This window comes from Arvicanthis niloticus, assembly GCF_011762505.2.
Source record: "Arvicanthis niloticus isolate mArvNil1 chromosome Y unlocalized genomic scaffold, mArvNil1.pat.X SUPER_Y_unloc_2, whole genome shotgun sequence".
Lineage (NCBI taxonomy): Eukaryota > Metazoa > Chordata > Mammalia > Rodentia > Muridae > Arvicanthis > Arvicanthis niloticus.
In genome coordinates this window covers 1,509,453-1,530,294 of record NW_023044979.1, presented here as the reverse complement: position 1 = coordinate 1,530,294, position 20,842 = coordinate 1,509,453, and the positions used below count along the sequence as shown (strand labels likewise).

The following is a 20,842-nucleotide window of genomic DNA, read 5'->3' as shown; positions in this document are numbered from 1 at the left end:
AGAATGTTCTCCAAATTTCAGCTGAATTCATGTTCATGCTATCAGTTAGCTGGAGTATTTCTCTGTTTAATTTTGGTCTGGAGAATTTATCCATTAGTGAGAATGGAGTATTGAAATTTGCAAGTATAATGTATGAAGGTTATCGTGTGATTTTTTACTTTAAAACTCTTTATTTTACAAAGGTATGTGACCATGTGTTTGAGGCATAGATGTGAAAAATTGAAATGTCATCTATGGTATTTTTTCCCTTTGATGAATATGTCATATCTTTCACCATTTTTTTTTATTTTTTTAAAAAAAAGGTTTTTTAAAATGGCTACATTACCTTGCTTCTTTGGTCTATTTGCTTGGAATAACTTTTTATAAACCTTTACACTGAAGTAATGCTTATTCTTGATGTTGAGCTATCTTTCTTTTTTCTTTCTTTCTTTTTACAGTTTTTATTGTTTTTGAATGATTTATTTATTCATTCATTTATTTATTTATTTATTTATTTAATGTATGTGAGTATACCATAGCTGTCTTCAGACACACAAGAAGAGGGCATCAGACCCCATTACAGATGGTTGTGAACTACCATGTGGTTGCTCGGAATAGAACTCAAGACCAGTCAGTGCTCTTAACCACTGAGCCATCTTCTCCAGCCCAAGCTATATTTCTTATATGCAATAGAAGGATAAGTTTGTGTTTGTATCCATTCTGTTAGCCTGTGTCTTTTTATAGGTCATCTGAGGTCATTGATATTGAGAGAGTCAATGAATGGTGATTGTTATCTCCTGATATGTTGTTGTTGTTGTTGTTACTGCTGCTGCTGGCCCTGGTAGTGGTGTTGGGGTGTGTATGTATGTGCTTTCCCTTCTTTTGCATGTCCCTGACATTTTGGCCCCCAAACATGGGATAGAGCGGCTCACAACATTTTTGGTGCCCAACGTAGGTCAGCTAGGGCCGCAACACAGGAATAGTTAATGTTAAAATGTAGATTTCAATATAGGTAGGACTACTTAATAATAAATGCAATTTCAATATAGAACTAGTTAACATAAAATTGAAAATTGTAATCTAGGACTAATTAACATGGAATTGTAAATTTGAATACAGGACTAATTAACATGAAATTGGAAATGACAATCTTGGACTAATTATCATGGAATTACAAATTGAAATTTAAAGTTCAGTGTAGGACAAGTTAACATGAAATTGTAAATTTCAATATAGGACTAGTTAACAAATAATTGGAAATTGCAATCTAGGACTTGTCAACATGGAATTGTAAATTTTCATTATAGGACTAGTTAACATTAAATTGAAAGTTGCAATCTAAAACTAGTTAACACAGATTGTAAATTGTAATCTAGGATTATTTAACATGGAATTGGAAATTGCAATCTAGGACTCATCAATATCGAGTTAAAATTACAACATAGAATTAGTCAACTTGGAATTGTAAATTTCAATCTAGGACTAGTTAACATGAAATTGTAAATTTCAATATAAGAGTATTTAACTTGGAATGGGAAATTGAAATCTAGAACTAGTTAACATTAAGTTGTAAATTTCAATATAGGACTAGTTAACATTGAATAGTAATTTGCAATATAGGACCACTACAACAGTAGAATTGTCCTCTCACATTGGATCATTTCTCTTGGGCAAAGGACAAAGCTTTCTTCTTCCTGGAATAGATACATATTCTGCTTATGATTTTGACTTTCATGCACACATTGTCTCTGCCAAATCCACGAACCATGGACATACTGAGTGCCTCATTCACCACAATCTCATTCCACACAGTATTGCTTCTGACCAAGGAACTCATTTCACAGCAGAGAAGTGAGACAGTGGGCCAATGATCATAAATTATAATGATATTAATTACCATATTCCTTGTTACCCTGAAGGTGATGAACTGATAACAAAATACAATGACCTTTAGAAGGACCCTTTACACAGCCAATTATGGGACAGCCACCTGGAGAGCTGGGCAGAGTCCTAGGCTGTATATATTTTGAAGCAGCTTCCAATATTTGGTACTGTTTCTCTCATAGCCAAGTTCCATGGTTTCAGGAATCAAGGTTGTTGGAAACCTGTGTGAAGGTCGCAGTCCCCCAAATCTGAGTGGAACTCAGCTCAAAATGGAGGACTCCCTTTATCAGCACAGCCTCTGAGCTTCTCATTCCAGTGTATCCTTCCCTATTCTGAGCCAGGTGCCCTCCCTATTTTATCCTTGCTCAGCCACAACTCCAACTCACTCTTGTGGTGGGAGGAGCTCCTGTAATTGATATGGTTAAATCATTGATTTTGTTTTGTAACAAATTCTTCATTTATTATTGTGTCTGTGTCATAGTTGTCTTAAGTTCTCAGCATTTCCGAGCTACACTCATCTGAAGGAGCCTCAATTGAGGGTGTGCCCTCATCAGAATGGCTGGTTGCTTTGTCTGTGAGAGATAGTGTTGATGATTGATTAGGAAGGCTCTTCCACTGAGGGTGGCAATATCCCTAAGAAAGTGGTCCTGGGCTGGATGAGAGAGCAGGCTGAGCATGAGACAGTGAGCAAGCAAGAGAGCAAGCCAGGAGACAGTGTTTGTCCATGCTTTTTGCCTTCAGTTTCTAATCTAACCTCCCAAAATGATGGACTGTGATCTGACAGAACCATGTACAACAACCATTTATTACCTAAGATGGTTTTGTCTAGAGGATTCAATCACAGCAGCAGAGAAGCAAGTTAGAACAACAACAACATGGTATCAAAGGGTTATTTTGCGGCTGTACAGAGTCTATGTTGTAGATTGTATTCTTGTTGACAGGACAAATTTTGGGTAAAAAGATTTTTGGATTGGTTGGTGTCTGTAACTCTCCACTGGGCATCCTGCCTGGCTGCAGGATGTGGCCTCTTCATCATCTATATCTCACTGCTATACATTTCAGCTAAGATCAACCCCATAGACTCCTTGTCGCCCTCCAATTCATGGTCTTTGGCACATCCTAAATGTACCCTCTACCCCCAGCCAACTGCAGATTTTGATTCATTTTCCCCCTTTGGGCCTCTCTTGTCTCTCACCACACCTGTTGCATCTGGCTAGGGTGGCATTTTGTTTTTTGTACTTGCCCTACTTTTTTTTTTTTTTTATAAAACAAAGGTGAATTGTTTGTTTATTTGTGTTTTAAAACTGGTATTAGTAAGTACTTCTTTTGGCCTGGCGGTGGTGATGCATGCCTTTAATCCCAGCACTTGGGAGGCAAAGGCAGGAGGATTTCTGAGTTCGAGGCCAGCCTGGTCTACACAGTGAGTTCCAGGACAGCCAAGGCTATACAGAGAAACATTGTCTCAAAAAACAACAACAACAACAAAAATAAACCAAAAAAAAAAAAAAAAACAACAACAAACCCTGTCTCAAAAAACCAAAAAAAAAAAAATACTCTTTGGGGCCAGGTGTGGTGGTGCATGAAGAGGAATTCCAATGCTTGGGGGAAGAAAGCAAGAGAGCTTGAAGTCAGTGAGCTTGAGGTCAGCCTGGGCTCATAATTAGTTTTAGAGTAACCTACACTTCAGCAGTCAATGCTAACCAATAATCAATAATCAATTCTAATCAATAGTCAATAATGATTAATAATTGATGGTACATGCCTTTAATTTCAGCACTTGGGAGGCAGAGGCAGGCGATTTTCTGAGTTCAAGGCCAGCCTGGTCTACAGAGTGAGTTCCAGGACAGCCAGGGCTACACAGAGATGGTGGCTGGTCTGAGACTACATTTCCCATAAGAACTAGTGCCAAGATGGCTGTAGGAGAACTAACTGCATAAGTGTGGCAAACTCAATCCAAGATGGCTGCCGACCTTCTAACTACATATCCCATAATGTCACAGGAAAAAAGCAAGATGGCGTCCGGACGGAGACTACATTTCCCATGAAGGCTTGGGGCCGGTGCACATGCCAGGTGTTCGGAGATCCCCACCTCGGAGCCAATTTCCTTCACCACCAGCCTGGAGACCTTCCCTGCCACTGCTGTTGTGATCCGGGAGGAGCACGGTGGTCCCGGTGGCATCGGCGGGGTCCTTCTGATGTCACAAACCACTCTACACAATCCAATCGCCGCTGTTAAAGAACGGGGAGATGACCGGAGCTTCCAGGTACAGTGTCAGGTGGGTGGAAGTAGAGGTTCTGGGCTACCCATGAGCATGCAGAGGCACCTGTGAATCTGAGGCAGGGGCATGATTGGAACTGCCTCCTGTTACTAGCTGGCAGACCTATGGACATGCCCCCAGACTTGTATAAAGGAGAACTGTATCGGGTTGGGCGTTATTATTGAAAGACCCCCAGAAGGGGAGACCCTCACTCTAGTCTTGGGAGACCAAGGCCAGCAAACAGAAAGAGGCTTTATTTCAGGAATCAGCCAGGCTGAGGTCGAGACTCATAATGAGGGGTGTCAATATCAAGGCCAGGGGGAGAAGGGTATTCAAAGGAAAAAAACACAAACCAGGGGTGTGAATGAGAAACCAAGGAAGGATATCATAAAAATAGTGGACAGTCCCAGCCCATCATTTAGTCGGTCATGTGGGAAACATCTTGTACATGTTTTTCTCAGGAATTGAATCTTGCTCAACCATCTACTTTGTGGTCAGCCAGTTCCCAGAACGACCCAGCTGACCTGTAGTTTTAGCTCTGCTTTCTTTGTGGTCGGCCAGTTCCTGGAACCTGGAGCTAGTGAACCAGTTGGTCTACATTCTTGGCTCAGCTCTAGGGGGTCATACAAACTTTCCATACCCTTTATAAATTTTTATATCTTTCAATTGTCACCTGGTCATCAATTTCATGAGGACACAGGGTCACCAGTATGTGTGAAACTGACCATGGATGGACTGTGATTACTATTCTGGGCTTTCATTTTAAGATCTAAAGTAAAGTACTTAAGTACAGGCGCAGTGATACATGCCTTAAATCCCAGGAGATGAGAGTCAAGCAGATCTCGGATTCAAGTCTTCCTGGTACAGAACACGTTTTAGGTAAAGAAAAGCTTAGATACACACAAAGTATTACACATGTATTACCCAGCATTCAGGAGATAGAGCCATGCAAATCTCTGAGTTCAAGGTTCATCTACTGCATAAGATCCAGGACAGCCAAGCTTGGGCAGTGAAGCTGTTGAAAAATAGAAAGTTGGTGATGATGTAATAGAAGGAGCCATGTTCCAGCAAGCAGAGAAACTCAGCAGCTTTGTCCATGTGGCTCTGGTAGGAAAGAATAGAAGGGATGACTGAGACAATTGATGCTGCTTGGCTGTAGTTAAAAAATTAGTGGGGATGAAGAAGAAACCAGCATCATTGATTTGAAATCTTGTGGTGAGTTTTTTTTTTCTGAGAGGACAAAGAAGCTGTGTTCCAGAGATAGCCAAGGTTGTCCCTTGTTGTGCACCTGGAGTTGATCATGTGTGAGAATCACCCAGGTGGTATTGGTTTTTAGGCATAAATGAACCTGTCATGCAGAGCAGCTAAGGCTTGGCCCAGTGAAGGGAGTGTATGAGAGGAAAACAGTGAATTTTAGTCACAGGGGAAGAACCCAGCATATTGAAGATGTCAGTCCCATGGGATGAGCAGAAAGAACAGCAGCAGCAGTAATGTGGAGTCAAGCAGAAGCTAGAGTGGAATAGATGGAAAAGCTGGAGAAGTGACCCAATCTCTTTTGAGGATCGCAGATGATCATGTGTGGATCCCAGATAGTGGAACAAGAAGCTGTAATATTAAAGTTACTTTTGAAACCCTAATATTTTGAAATTCCAGAGCTGTGGGGTACCTGCTCAGGAAAACAGTTCCAGAGACTACAGTAACAGATAGTTAGGCAGGTCTTTGGATCAAGTACCTTTTCTACTGCCATGCATGGCTTGTGCTTGAACAGGAGCATCTTTCAATAATCAGGACCTCAGGCACAAAGATGAGTTTGTAAAGCCCAATTAATTCTGTTTTAAAGAGTGCACAAAGTCCATTTGAGCAAACATCCTATGACAACGCCCCCTTGTCAACAGCCAGTCAAGGTACAACTGCAGGATTAAGCTACATATCGATAACTAATACATCTTACAGAGAAAAAGTTAGTCTACCCATCATGATTATCAGATGGTTTTGCCCCCTTGATTGGTTCCTGCAGATTATACCAGTCATGCAGCTTTGAAAATATTAAGCTGCTGACCTGTGTGTTAATGTCCCAATCTTGCTGTAACTGCAATAAATACCCAGCACCCCTAGACTTGGTCTCTCAGATTCGATCTCATGTGAGGCTGACTGGTGAGAATCCTTATTACAGAGCTCATAATAAAGACCTCCATGTGTTTGCATTACAATAGGATTCTTGTTGGTCATTGGGGTCTCTGTGACTTTGACATAATATCTTAATGCATTGACTGGAACCCCAAGACCCTCAGGACTCCCAACTAAAGGATTGAAAGACTGGTTGTTAAGATGAACCATTGTTTCTGTCAGTGGCTTGTCTGCCAGATTTGTGTGTGCCTTGGTTTTCAGGTTTTTCTTGAGTATCTATGGAGGGAAATGACTAAATTGAACCTGGAACCCTGCTACAGTAGATACACTGGAGAGTTGTAGCCGCCTGCGGCCACAAGTCAACTGGGTTCACCTGAAAGGGGGGCTGGGAATTGAAGGGGGAAGGAGGGCGAGAAGAGATGGGGCCAAGACAAAGTTTTCAGATCAAGGCCCCAAGGTTTAATGTTCAGCTCTCAATTTAAAGGGGCAGACCCAACCCACAACCCCTCCTGGTTTCAGATGGGTGGGATAATCCATAGTCCATTGCAGGTCACAGTCAGAGATGTCTCAAGGCAAGCCCAGGGGCAGTTCTGCTTCTGTGTTCCGGGCTGCCAAGGTGGGTAACTCCACCTAGATCTTGTCACTTGACCTTGTTGTGGTAAACAAGGTCTCTCAGGCCTGCTCATGGTGGGGGAGGGTACAGAGAGTCATATCCCCGAAGTGCTTTGAAGATGTTCCAGAGCCTGGTATAGTGGACGCATTTTCTCTGGTCTTAATTTCTGGGAAGGTTAGAGCAGACTTGGAACCCTGACAGGGCTCACACTTACCATCCTGTCTTCATTTTCTCCTTTGTCCAAGTGGAGGAATCTGATGGGTAGCCTTTACCACCCGTTTGTGGCTGTCTATTTTGTGTGTGGAACTTTGTCATTCTTTCATTGAGGAAATGAGTCAGACTCCATCCTAATCAATTTAGTTACTAGCCCCACACCTTGGGTTAAATCCTCCTTAACAAAAGGACCTTGACCCATTGACTAGTTCATGACAGAGAGCTCTTCTAGACAGCATCCAGGGCAAAATCAGTCTCTGCCTACCTTGTTTTACAGGGTAGAAAGACAAAGACCTCATTTCCCACCCCCTGAACTACCCTCTACCCAGTTCATATGTGACTGTATAGTTTTGAACTTGCAGCTGTCATGAGATGGAAGGTCATTCTTCATCGATTCTAACAAATTTAGCATATCTTCCTTGGACCAGAAATCCTGTCCTTTGTGATGATCATTTCTGGGTCTGTGAGACAATCTGCTTTTCTGTCCACCTTCCAGCTGTTTTACGCACATCTTTGGTAGCACTGTCCTGGGAACGCAGGGTTAAAGACCCTCACCCCAGGTCAGCATAGGCTCTGAGCTTCCCATTCCAGTGTATCCTTCCCTGCTCTGAGCCAGGTGCCCTCCCTATTTTGTCCTTACTCAGCCAAAACTCCAAGTTCCTCATAGGGTGGCAGGAGCTTCTGTATTGATATGGTTAGCTCATTGGTTTTGGGTTTTTACAACTTCCTCACTTATTATTGTATTTGTGTCATACTTGTTTTTGGTTCTCAGCATTTCAGAGCTACAGTCATCTGAAGCAGCCTCAGTTCAGGGCATGCCCTCATCAGAATGGCTGGTTGCTATATCTGTGAGAGATAGTGTTGATGATTGATTAGGAAGACTCTTCTATGCCAGGCAGTGGTGGTACATGCCTTTAATCTCAGCATTTGGGAGGCAGAGGCAGATGGATTTCTGAGTTCCAGGCCAGCCTGGTTTCCACAGTGAGTTCCAGGACAGCCAGAGCTACACAGAGAAACCCTGTCTCGAAAAACCAAAAAAAAAAAAAAAAAAAAAAGGAAGACTCTTCCACTGAGGGTGGCAATATCCCTAAGCAAGTGGTCATGGGCTGGATGAGAGAACAGGCTGAGCTTGAGACAGTGAGCAAGCAAGAGAGCAAGCCAGGAGACAGTGTCTGTCCATGCTTTTTGCCTTCAGTTTCTAATCTAACCTCCCAAAATGATGGACTGTGATCTGACAGAACCATGTACAACAAACATTTATTACCTGAGATGCTTTTGCTTAGAGAACTCAATCACAGCAGCAGGGTAGCAAGTTAGAACAACAACAACAACAATGTTATTTTGCTGCTGTACAGAGTCTATGTTGTAGATTGTATTCTTGTGGACAGGACAAATTTTGGGTAGAAAGATTTTTGGATTCCTTGGTGTCTTTAACTCTCCTCTGAGGGTTCTGTCTGACTGCAGGATGTGGCCTCTTTAGTGTTTATATCTAACTGTTATACATCTCAGCTAAGATAAACCTTAGACTCCTTGGTATCCTCTGATTTGTGGTCTCTGACACATCCTAAATGTACCTCCCAGCCAGTTGCAGCTTTTGATTCATTTTCCCTCTCTAGCCCTTTTTAGTCTCTCTCCACACCTGTTGCTGGTTCTCCCTGATTCCCCTTTCTTATCTGCTCTCCCATCCAGTTCTCTCTCTTCCATCTGCCTCCTATGATTGCTTTATTCCCCCTTCTGAGTGGGATTCAACTGTGCTCATTTGGGCCTTCCTTCTTGTTTAGTTTCTTTGGGTCTATGGAGGGTAGTGTGGATTTCCTATATTTTATCATTATTCACTTGTAAGTGAGTACATACATGCATGTGCTTTTAGATCTAGGTTACCTCACTGAGATAATAGTTTCTAGCTGTATCCATTTGCCTGCAAAATTCATGATGTCCTTGTATTTAATAGCTGAATAATGTTTCATTTTGTAAATGAACCACATTTTCTATATTCATATTTTGGTTGAGGGGCATCAGGATTCTTTCCATTTTCAAGTTGTTATAAATAAAATGGCTATGACCTTAGTGGAGTCTGTATTCTAGGTCACCTGCCTTCACAGAGTCCCTCCTGTATCTTCTGTTTGTCCTTTGAGAGGGTGTGGGCCCCTGGGTATCCATGATGGTGCATCAAGTCTCTATTGGGTTAGGTGCATACTCTCTGCTAAGGCCAGACATGGCAGCCCAGTTAAGGGAACAGATTCCAAAGATAGACAGCAGCTTTAGGGACAGCTCCTGGTATAGTAGTTGGAGGACCATCATGAAGACTGAGCTGCACATCTGCTACTTATGGGCCAGGGTCTTTTGTCCAGCCTGTGTGTGTTATTGTTTGTGGCTCAGTCTCTGAATGTCCCCAAGGATCAAGGTTAATTGAGTCTGTTGGTCTTCCTGTGAAGTTCCTATCCTCTTCAGGGCCATCAATCCTTTCCCCAACTCTTCCATCAGAGTTACCAAGGTGAATGAAATGTTTGACTGTGGATCTCAGATTCTGCTTCAGTCAGCTGCTGGGTGGATGTTTTGGACTTGCATTCTGCCTCAATGCTTCTGCCTCAACGCTTTAGGGGCTCTGTGCTCTGGTCAAAAGAGAGTGGGGCTCTTGGGGCAAGAGATAAGAAGAATGGAGACAAGACAGGGTGTGATTCAGTCTCTCCTATTGAAGGGAATTCTGAGGTATTTATATACACAAGCAGGAGAACACAGGTGAAAACACTTTACCATGTGCACCATACAGCTGAGTTCACTAAACTGCAAAACAAGCTATGTGGGATAAACAATATATTTATCAGAGTGTGCTTCAGCTGTTATAGGCTTTTGACAACCAAGTCTTTCATCAGGGTATATGGTTACAGATGGCTGCAAAGTTGATCTAGCTGCTTTCTACTAAAGTCAGCTCCCAACAGGTGGAGCCTCCCAATGAACAATTATGCAAGGCTCCTGTGTGAGATCATAATGGAGTATCCTTAATAATGTCATGGATCCAAGCTTGCCCATGTATGTCTCCAACTAAATGTTGGAGACATTAAACATAATAAACATATTTAAACATAAATAGTTTTCATTGGCCATTCCTTCAGTCTCTGCTCCAGCTTTATTTCTGCATTTCTCTTAGGAGAAATTTTGTACTAGGTGTTGCGGCCCAAGCTGGCCCACATTTGAAGGCCAAAATTTCGGACTCCTCTGTCAGTGTTGGGACCCACACTGCCAAAAGCATTTGGTGCTAAATTGTTCCAGCTCGTACTGCCTCAAGCTGCTCCAGTCCAGGGGTCCGGGTTCAGCAAGAGAGAATGAGGACAGATGCAAGAAATGCAGACCAGACAGAGTGTGATTCAATCCCATTTATTCTTCAGTCTCTCTTCTTCTCCCCAAGTCCCAAGTCTTGAGTTCCTAGTCTCTAGTTCCTAGTTCCTAGTCCCTCCAAGTTCCAAGTTACTTCTGCCAAGTGCCAAGTGCCTAATGTCTAATTCCAAGTTTCTTCCTCCAAGTTGTACTCGTCTGAAGTGTCCTATTCCTCTGTGTTCTTCTGTCTGCCTCTTGCCTTTTATATGTCTCACTTCTAAGCTACACCTCTAAGTCATGCCCTTATGTCACACACCTTTAAGTCTCACACACCCAAGGGAAGATCCTGGGTATCTCAAACAAGATGTTATCAGAGTGTGCTCAGCTGTTGTAGGCTATTCTAATCAAATCTCTTATCAGGGTATATGGCACAAGATGGCTGCAAGGATGATAGTGCCTTCTGTCGGCTCCCCACAACTGGGTGTCTCCAGTATTGTGGTTGAATCTGATCCTTCAGCTTTCTTCTCATACATTCCCCATTTGGACTCTGTCCCTAGATCACAGTAAAGATACTGTGAACACATTTGCTATTCAATGCTATGCTATTTTCCAAACCTGTTGGTTTTATATTTTTAATTTTATTCATTCTGTTTTTGTTTTTCTAGACCAAAATTTTTCTGTGAAGCCCTTCCAGTGTTGATTGTAGATATAGAAACCACATAAGCCTCCTGATATATTTTTGTTCAATTAGCACATGCTTTTATGCTGCTCTTCATTCACATCTTTTATTTTGAAATTCAGCCAAATGCATAAATTATATTCTATTTCTCCAGATGGCTTATGCTAATGTCATCAATATTATCTGATGCTTCAGATTCATTGAATTGCAGGTGTATGATGTTTTGCCTAACTCATGTTTGTTGTGAAATTTTTGAATAAATAAGTGCATTATGGCTGGGTGCATGAATATGAATATCATGTGTGCCTCATCTTTACTGTTGTTAGATATGGCCTCAGAACTTCTGATCTTGAAGAAATGGACAGGTGTTGGTCCACATGTGTATGCTTGAAATTGACCTCCATTATGTGGAAGACCAAAGACCTTTCAACTCCTGAGCTATATCTACTGAACTACATTTTTTATTTCTGATCAGCATATACATTACTAATAATTTAATCTGTTCATTTTTAACTGTTTAAAAATGCATTCCCTTTTAGTAAAATTTGATTACTGTTGCTGTTTAAACTGGTTCACTTTATGTTTATGCAAGAAAATACAGAACTGCAGTGAATGCATAATTCTTTGCATTAACTTCAGTAAAGAACTGTGAGTTCATTCTATCATTTTTGTTTCTTGCTTTATTTTTGTAGCAGAGTGATGTTCTTCACATGTAATGTTTGCTGTCCTGAACCTCATTGCATAGACCAAGCTAACATCCAGGTCAATGACATACACCTGCCTGTACCTCTGCGATTAAAGACATGAGCAAATATATGTAGCTTGCCCATCATTTCTGCAGTTAGTAATTGTTCATATAGTTTTTCAAGTGTTTGCTAAGTACAGTTGATCTGTTTCCTCCTGCATATCTCTCTCAATTGCCATTTGTGTTGCAAGGCTATATCCTATTCTACGGGTTTAGGAGTGACACAGGTGAACCCTGTGTCAAGGGTCCAAGTGTCAATGTTTCAAGTTCCTTCTAAGCTGACATGGTGATTATATTATAATTTGTGTGTCAGCAAATAAGTGGATGAATCACATGAAGTATAAGATTATATTGTCTAGGAAGCATACCTTTACTTTGTAGTGATGTCAGTATCAGGCTTTGTGTTGTACATATGTATGGGATATTTTAGGAAGCAGTGAGTTTTGATGATGTGCATGTGAACTTCACTGAGGAAGAGTGGAATTTGCTGGATCCTTCCCAGAAGAATCTCTACAAAGATGTGATGCTGGAGACCTACTGGAACCTCACTGCTATAGGTAAGACTGTAAATTTTCTTTTGCTTTTCAAAATAAGGAAAAAATGTTTCTGGGTTACTGATGATCATCTCTTGTTTCAATAGAGAACAAGTAATATTGAGTTGAATAAATCAGGTTCATTGCTGTGAAAATTCAGAGTAACTTGAATTTTGCTTAATTCCAATACCATATTATTCATTTTATGGAACCGTGTTTTAGGCTATTATTTGAAAGACCATCATACTGAAGAACAACACCAAACTTCTAGAAGACATGAAAGGTAATTTTTCTGTATAAACTGATACAAATATGCCTGTGAGGAAAGTATAATATGATCTGGAAGCTCTAAAAGAAAGCAAGTCTGTAAAATATCAGTCATTTTATTGTAGCTATAATTATAATAGTCTTCCAAAACTGTGTACCTCAGTGTCAGTTACCTGATTGGTGTTTGCAAGGCATTTCTGTAAGAAAGAAGAGAAGGAAACAATGCCTTAAGAGATTCCTTTATTTGATATGTATCTTCATTAAAACCATATTGTGAAACTACCAATTTGTATAGTATTTTATTTAGATGTTGCACATTGAATATTGATAAACATGTATCAATAACCTTCTAATAAACAAATGCTCCATGATAAAGTTGGTGATACTCATATTCTTGTAGTGAAAATTTTAAGTTTATTGTGAGGTCAGTTTATGAGAGTCAAGAATGTTTTCCTGGAGAAACATTAATCATGTCTGCAATGAACAAAAAGTCAATGCATGTGAATTAAATGTAGAAACCTTTCATTTGCTCTGCTTTTTAAATGGGTATATCAATTGTCAGAATGGATGAAACCATGTGAGCATAGAGATACTAAAAGGCACAATGTACCTCTATCTATTTCAGAACAATGAGAAGATATGTAGTATTCTGCCTTTGGTAGACTTTCTGAATATGATAGGTATTTGCAGTTAATTGGTTTTCTGACTTTACTGGGAACATCACCAATATCACACTGCAGAAAATCTCCATAGGTACTAGAAGTTTGGAAATTCTTCTGTTCATCCTGGTTCACAATGCTCCTGTAGTTTGATTCTTTTGTTAAACCTTGGTTCACAGTGCTACTGTGGTGTGATGCACATTGCAGGAAAAACTGAGAATGCATTCAGTGTTTTAATGCTCTGAGTTATCCCATATTTCTTATGACATGTGAAATACATCATATAGAAGTCTTATATAGAAAAAGGAGGCTATAAATGTGAGCCATGTAATAGATGCTCTTACCATCACAGGCATTTTCAATGAGTAAAGCAACCTACGGTGAGCAAGTACAACCATGAATATCAAAGTGAAAAACCTTAAAATATGAGTGTTCTTTATTATTAGATCAACTGTAAAATTTATTCGTATTTGTAAAATCATTGATCAGGTAATGAATGTGGTAAAGTTTTCACATGTGCCCATTATTGTTGCAGGCATGAAAGGAGTCATATTGGAGAGAAACCTTATGAATGTAATCAATGTGGTAAAGCCTTTTCATGTCACAGTGGTCTCCAATATCATAAAAGAACACATACTGGAGAGAAACCTTATGAATGTAATCAATGTGGTAAAGCCTTTTCATGTCACAGTAATCTCCAAATCCATAAGAGAACACATACTGGAGAGAAACCTTATGAATGTAATCAATGTGGTAAAGCCTTTTCACGTCACAGTAGTCTCCAGAGACATAAAAGAACACATACTGGAGAGAAACCTTATGAATGTAATCAATGTGGTAAAGCCTTTTCACGTCACAATCATCTTCAGAGTCATGAAAGAACACATACTGGAGAGAAGCCTTATGAATGTAATCAATGTGGTAAAGCCTTTTCATGTCACAGTGGTCTCCAAATCCATAAAAGAACACATACTGGAGAGAAACCTTATGAATGTAATCAATGTGGTAAAGCCTTTTCACAACACAGTAATCTCCAAAAACATAAAAGAGCACATACTGGAGAGAAACCTTATGAATGTAATCAATGTGGTAAAGCCTTTTCATGTCACAGTAGTCTCCAGAGACATAAAAGAACACACACTGGAGAGAAACCTTATGAGTGTAATCAATGTGGTAAAGCCTTTTCACGTCACAGTGGTCTCCAATATCATAAAAGAACACATACTGGAGAGAAACTGAATGTCATGAATGTTGTAAAGCCTTTCCAGGACACAGTCATCTCTGAATACACAAAAGAAAATGTGCAGAGTGAAACCTTATGAATGTAGTCAATGTGATAAAGTCTTTGCATGTCATTGTACTCTCCAAACACTTGAAGGAACACATGCTTTAGAGAAACCTTACAGATGTAATGAACATGGTAAAGCCTGTGCCTATCTCTGTAGTCTCCAAAGACATAAAAGAACACAAACTTAGCAGAAACCTTTTGATTGTTCTAAAGTTGTAAAATGGTTTATGTGCCACAGTGGTTTCTGAATATAGAAATGAACACATATGAGAGAGGAACCATCTGAAAGTAATCAACATGTTAAAGCCTCTGCATGTCCTAATCATTTTTAAAAGCATGAAAGAATTTATAGTAGAAATAAACTGTGGTGATCTAAATTTGTTTGACCCTAAGAAGTGGCAATATTAAGAGATGTGCCTTGTGGGAGATGTTACCTTTTTGAAGGAATTGAATTACTATGGTGGTGGTCTTTGGAGCTCAGGCCAGTACAAAACAGACCCTCCTACCACTTGGCTGGAAGACAGTCTCTTCCTGGATGCCTTCTCATGAGGATGCAGAACTGTCAGCTCCTTCTCTACCATCATGGCTGCCTTCATGCTGACATTCATGCTATGATGGCAATGGACTAAACATTTGAAACTGTAAGCCAGGCCCAATTAAATATTTGCCTTTAACACAGTTGCCTTGGTTACAATGTCTCTTCTTAGCAATGGAAATTCTATCTAAGACAGAAGTTGCTGCCCCAGATTTAAGCATTGCTATGATAGGCCTCACTTTGGTTTTTTGTTTTGTTTTATGGAGCAATGTGGATTTTTAGACTTTGGATCTGTATATGCATTAAGTGGAACTGACTGGGCCATCCTAGTAGGAATATGGAACACATATGTACTAAGGGTGATTTGAACTTTGTATATAGTTTTATGATGTTTTGCTGAAGAATATTGATGCCTTTTGCCCTTGTCTGTAGAGTTCCTTGAAGATAAGGTAAACAGGTTGATGTTAATTGCATTAACAAAGGAAGTTACAGTGAAGCCAGCAAAGCCTTTGGCCTGTGTTTAGTCTCATGATGATTGTTTTGAGCAAGCATAGTAATCTTAGAAAGAAAATAAATATAAAATGTTAGGTCAAAAGAGAAACTCGAACCATGAAGTTGAATGAAGCTAAATTCTGTGATCAATGGTATTAAATGGAATTAAAGGTACGGTGACATTAGGGCAATATTCCATCCGCCTAAACAAATGGATATGAAGTTGGACAAAGGAGAACTGTATCGTATTAGGCATTATTATTACGTAGTTGTTGTTTTCATGTGGACACAAGATTTATCAGTATGTGTGAAATTGACAATTGATGGATTGTGATTACTATTCTGGGTTTTCAATTTGAAATCTACAAGGATATACTTAAGTCTAGGCATGGTGGTACATGCATTAAATCCCAGGAGATCAGAGTCAGGAAGATTTCTGATTCAAATCTTCCTTGTTCAAGTGTTCCTAAAACAGAACAAGTTTTAGGTAAAGAAAAGCTTAGGTACAGGCAAAGTGTTACACATATATTATCCAGTGTTCAGGAGACAAAGCCATGCAGATCTGAGTTCAAGGTTCGTCTACAGAGCAAATTCAAGCACAGCTGAGCTTAGGCAATGAGGTTGTTGAAACCTATAAAGCTGGTGATGATGTAATAGAAGGAGCCATGTTCCAGCTCCCGCAAGCAGAACTCAGCAGCCTTGTGCATGTGGCTCTGGCTTTAGAGGCAAGAATAGAAGGGACGACTGAGACAATTGATGCTGGTTGCCTGTAGTTAGAAAATTAGTGAGGATAAAGAAGAAACGAGCATCACTGAGGTGAAATCTTCTGGTGTTTTCAAACAGGAGAAAGAAGTTGTATTCCAGAGGTAGCCAAGGTTTACCTTGTGGTGCAGCTTGACTCAGTCCCCTGTAAGACTCACCCAGGTGACACTGGTTTAAGGCATGAATGTTTCATGCAGTGCAGCTAAGGCTTGGCACCATGAAGGGAGCATGAGAGGAATGCAGTCAAGACTGTTTGTCACAGAAGAACCCAGTGTATTGAAGATGTCAGTCCTGTGGGATGAGCAGAAAGGACAGCAGCAGCAGTTGAGTGGAGTCAAGCAGAACCTAGTGTCCTATAGAGGGAAGAGCTAGAGAGAGACCCAGCTCGTTTTGAGGAGCTGAGAATATCATCTGTGTATCTCACATACTGGAACAAGAAGCTGTAATTTTGAAATTACTTTGGAGACCCCAAGAGTTTTAGATTCCCAAGCTATGGGATACCTTCTCAGGAAAACTACTTTCAGGAAATATAATCAGCCAAAGAGAAAGAATTGTGCTGCAGTGAGCAGGGCAGGGAGGAGTTGGAGATCTGAAGAACACTTTGACATCAGACATGGGGATGCAGAGTTTGGAGATTTCCTTGCTGGCTTTTGGTCTTCTTTTGTCCCAGTATTTCCTCACATTGGTGATTAGGAATGGTGACCTATATCCTGTGAATTTGGATGTATATTATGTGCTATTTTTTTCAAAGTATAGGGGATTATGGTTACATGATTGGATGAATCTCAGAAGAGACTTTGAACTTTGGACTTTTAACATTTATGAGAGTTCTATAGATTATGGGGACTTTTTACTTTAAACCTCACATAACTTGTATTATGCTATTTTTAAATATGGTCCCCATGAAATCATGTGTTTGTACAATCATAGGGGGGGCAGACAGTGGAATGTGGTAGTATAAATATGTTTGGCTCAGGGAGTGGGAGGAAGTTATTATGAGATGTGGCCTTGTTGGAGGAAGTGCATCACTATGGGGGTGGGCTTTGAAGTTCCACCCAGTGCAGAATGGACCCACCTACTAGCTCCCTGGCAGACAGTCTCTTCCTGGCTGCCTTTGGATCAAGAAGCAAAACTCTCAGCTTCTTTGCCAGCATCATGTTTTCTTGCATGCCTGCCTTGCTTCCTGCTATGATGAAAAAGGACTAAATCTCTGAAAATGTAAGCCAGTCCCAATTAAACTGCTGCTTTTATAAGAGTTGCCTTGTTCATGATTTCTCTTCATAGCAATGGAAACACTAAGATAGAAACCCTGTGTGTGTATTTAATATGGTCAGGTTTTTGCACAATTCTCCAGTCTTCATTATCATGAAAGAATGTGTGCTAGAGTCTAAGCATGCCCCCTGTGACTCAGGAAATACACCCTCAGTCTTAAAAATGCCTCCAGAGTCCTAATCATGCTTTCTGCATCTCAGGACAGGCCCCCTGAGTCTTAAGCATGCCCTCTGTGACTCTGGACAGAGTTTTAAACAGGCTCCCTGTATCACAGGACATGCCCCCATGAGTCTTAAGCACTCCCTCTGTGACTCAGGACATGCCCTTTATACATTTTTTTGGTTTTTCTTTTTTTCAGGGCTTTTAATAGTCATATGAAGGTCTGGTTCATTTCAGCTCCTTCACTGGCAAACCTGGGGGGTAGGGACTGCTTCAGTTTCTCTGCCTTCTCCTTGTCTGTGATGACCAGGGTGTAAAGGTACCTGCTGCAGCGGACCTAGAACTTCAGGTTATCCTTGTTCTTCTTGATCTTGATGGATTTGGCATTTTTCAGCTGAGCTGTGAGCAAAAAGTTCTTGATTTCCTCAAATTTCCAAGGCATGTCAAATTTCCAAGGCAAGGGGGCGTTCGGGTCTGGCATCCTCACGGGCGAGAATGGAAAACTTTTTTTTTTTTTGGTTTTTCAAGATAGTGTTTCTTTGTGTAGCCCTGGCTGTCCTGGAACTCACTCTGTAGACCAGAATGGCCTCAAACTGAGAAATCTACTGGCCTCTGCCTCCCAAGTGCTTGGATTAAAGGCCTGTGCCACCACCACCCAGCTGGTCCTATTCATCTTTAATGCCTGAGATTCTCTCTTCCTGTCCTGTTTTCTGGGTGAACATTACTTGTGTAGTTGTCAGGGCACAGGCAATTTCAATGGCTTGCTCTCAGGGACTTAGCAAGTGCTTAAGTCATTCCCTCCCTTATTCCCTCTATACTAGAGCTTGCCCCCCTGTGTCTCAGGACACACCCTCTGAGTTTTAAGCACACCCACTGTGAATCAGGACATGCCCCCTCAATCTTAAACATGTCCTCTGTGACTCAGGACACACCCACAGAGTCCTAATGGACATGTTTAGTATAATGAAGCCTTTGCACACCTCTGTCGTCTTCATCATTATGAAACTATTCATACTGGACAGTGGTTACATACTTTGCTAAAGCCGTTACAGCATGAGGTCCACTGAGATCCAACACTACTCCATCACAGGACAAGGCAAATGATAAGAATTTATTGTAATGAAGTCACTATTGATAAATCAGGGCCACAAAATTACACTCAGAAGCCCAGCTGCAATACCCTGGCCTCACCCCCACCCTGAACCAGAAAGTTATATAGCATCCAAAAGTCAAAACCACAAAGTCCTTTTGCCAAGTTACAGTGACATTTTTCTCCCAATCACTTTTTTTCTATTGTTAATGTATGTCAAATGATACAGAATGTAAGTTGTATGGTCAACACTATCACAGCCATTCGTTCTTTTGTGGTTAGAAACATGTATTATATTTTGAGGAATAAAACAGGAATAATAGAAATCATGGTTAGGGACAGTTGTTTTGCTTTAGGTAATAAAACATGAGTAATAAAAGCTGGTCAGATATTGTTAAGTACACAGGTCCCCTATGACCTGGAATTTAAACTTAGTTTCAGTTTATGATTAAATGAAGGGTGGTGACAAAAAGGCAGTCCTTAGGGCAAGTTTCTTTTGTTTCTTCGCAACATTTGTATGTTATAGGCATATTTGAATATGTAACAGAACACATTGAAGACATAACTTATAAATGTAATCAATGAGATAAAACCTTTTCACAATAAAGTCATCTATGAACATAGAAGAACACATCCTGGAGAGAAATGCTATGAATAAGCAATGTGGTAAAGCCTTTGCATGTGGCAGTCATCCTAGAAAACATGAGATAAAGTCATAATGCAAGAAAAACCCCATAAACGTGGTCAATGTGTTAAAGTTGTGTACTTTCTGATATCTTTATAGAAGACTAAACTTTTTAGTAAGTAATGAATCTATTAAAGAGTTTGTATATTACAATAGTCTTTGAGCACCTTCAATAATATCAAAAGTAATCTCTGACTACAAATAATTTGTATGATTTTACCCAACACACATTGAGTTACTCAAGGATATTCATTATGTAGAAAAAAATTGACAATCATTTCAGACTTTACGATGTCTCTCTATTTTGTTTACACTGGTAAACTCATTTGTACATAGGAAGGCCACTGGTTTTTCTTTTTTTTTAGTTAATCGTGTATCCAACAACTTTGCTGAAAGTGTTTACCAGCTCTGGGAATTGTCTTTGGGAAGTTTTAGTTCACTTGTGCTTACTATCATATCATCTGCAGATTAAGATAATTTTACTTCCTCCTTAAATTTACAATTTAATGTTAAGTTATTTAACATTGTAAAGTGCAATATAGGACTAGTTAACATTACATTGTAAATTGCAGTAAAGGACTAGTTAACATTAAGTTGTAATTTCAATATAGGACTAGTTAACTTAAAATTTTAGATAGTATTTTGAATAGATATGGAGAGAATGGATCACCTTCTCTTCTTTGTGAATTAGTGGAATTAATTAGAATTTCTCTCCATAATTTAATGTTGGCTATATGTGTGCAGTAAAGTGACATTATTACATTTACCTATGTTCCTTGTATCCTTAATCACTCCAAGAACTCTATCATACAGTGGGGTTAAATATTGTCAGAGAATTTTTCATCATCTAAGAGATTACAACTTTTTTTCTTACACTTCAATCACATTATGTTGAACCATCCCTGTACCTCTTGAACGAAGCCTACCTCATTGATCATGGTGAATGATCTTTTGACGTGGTTTCTATTTTATTTTATTTTTGTTTTATTAAATATTTTTACATATTTGGTTTTAAAGAAAAATTGGTCTACAATTCTCATTTGTTACTGAGTCTTTATATTGACTGGATATTTGAGCAACCATGGGTTCACAAAACAAATTGGCTAAGGTTTCTTCTATTTCTATATTGTTGACTACTTTGAGGAGTATTCTCATGAACTCCTCTTTGAAACTCTGGTAGGATTCTACCCTAAAATTCATGGCCCTGGCTGGGCAGTGGTGGCGCACGCCTTTAATCCCAACACTTGGGAGGCAGAGACAGGCGGATTTCTGAGTTCGAGGCCAGTC

General features: G+C 40.0%; 2 pseudogenes; one reads left to right on the top strand and one right to left on the bottom strand.

Moving 5' to 3' along the window:
• Positions 1–4,110: 4,110 nt before the first annotated feature.
• LOC143433992 (uncharacterized) overlaps positions 4,111–20,842 on the top strand; it is a 137,814-nt pseudogene continuing 121,082 nt past the window's right edge.
• LOC117696018 (large ribosomal subunit protein eL38 pseudogene) lies at positions 18,009–18,222 on the bottom strand (annotated as a pseudogene).